Raw genomic sequence first — 1169 nt, forward strand, 5'->3', positions numbered from 1 at the left:
CCAGGCCTGTCCCAGCTATCGCTGCGGCCCAGGCGCATTCCTGACCAGCCACAATTTAGTTGTGCAACAGTAGTTATTCCCCTTTGGCCTAACCTACTTTAGTTACATTTCTATCACTCGTCACCAGGAAAAGTCCTAACTCCTATAGAGGAAGTATGAAATGTGATTTGAGAAAATCTACACTTCTGAAGTGAACAAGCAGTGCATTTCTGCAGGGGACACTCTTTTCTCCCATTTCAAACCCAGCAGGTCGATGATGGCGCCTTCCCAGAGGATCTGACTATCAGCTTTCTGTGGTTTTTAAGAAAAAGCTGAGAATTTCAAATTTTCTCCTTTGGGGAAAATCTGCAATTTTTTTAAGAATGGAAAAAGAAGGTGCCTGGGTGGCTCTGTTGGGTAAGCATCCAACTCTTGATTTTTGGCTCAGGTCATGTTCTCAGGGTTGTGAGACTGAGCCCCACATTGGGCTCCCTGCTCAGTGGGGAGTCTGCTTGAGAGTCTTTCCCTCTGCTCTCCTGCACCCTGCTCACTTGCACTCTCAAAAGAAAGAAAGAACAAAGAAAGAAAAAGAAAGAAAGAAAGAGAAAGAAAGAAAAGAAAAGAAAGAAAAGAAAAGAGAAGAGGAGAAGAGAAGAGAAAGGAATACCTTGCAACTCAATAAACTGGTAAGTGCAGGTACTTTAGAAAAGAGCAGGTCTTCCAGCTGTTGTTCACATAACATCACAATGTTGACCCTAAAGGGTTAGAAACAAAAAAGGATGGGCACTTATGGAACATGCCTCACACATTGTGAGGCTCATTTTATAAAATAATCGTTACTATCACAGATAAGAACTCTAGTCCATTTTGTAATGTAGCTGAGAAATATTACGATTTTCACTCTTTTCCAATGCTTTTTTTAAAATTTTTATTTATTTATGATAGTCACAGAGAGAGAGAGAGAGAGAGAGAGGCAGAGACATAGGCAGAGGGAGAAGCAGGCTCCATGCACCAGGAGCCCAACGTGGGATTCTATCCCAGGTCTCCAGGATCGCGCCCTGGGCCAAAGGCAGGCACTAAACCGCTGTGCCACCCAGGGATCCCTCTTTTCCAATGCTTTACCCACCTTCTTTCTCTTATCATTCAAACATCCATGGGCCTTTCTATATGGATAGAACTAAAATCCTAGC

The sequence above is a fragment of the Vulpes lagopus genome, chromosome 6 (assembly GCF_018345385.1).
Source record: "Vulpes lagopus strain Blue_001 chromosome 6, ASM1834538v1, whole genome shotgun sequence".
NCBI classification, from domain to species: domain Eukaryota; kingdom Metazoa; phylum Chordata; class Mammalia; order Carnivora; family Canidae; genus Vulpes; species Vulpes lagopus.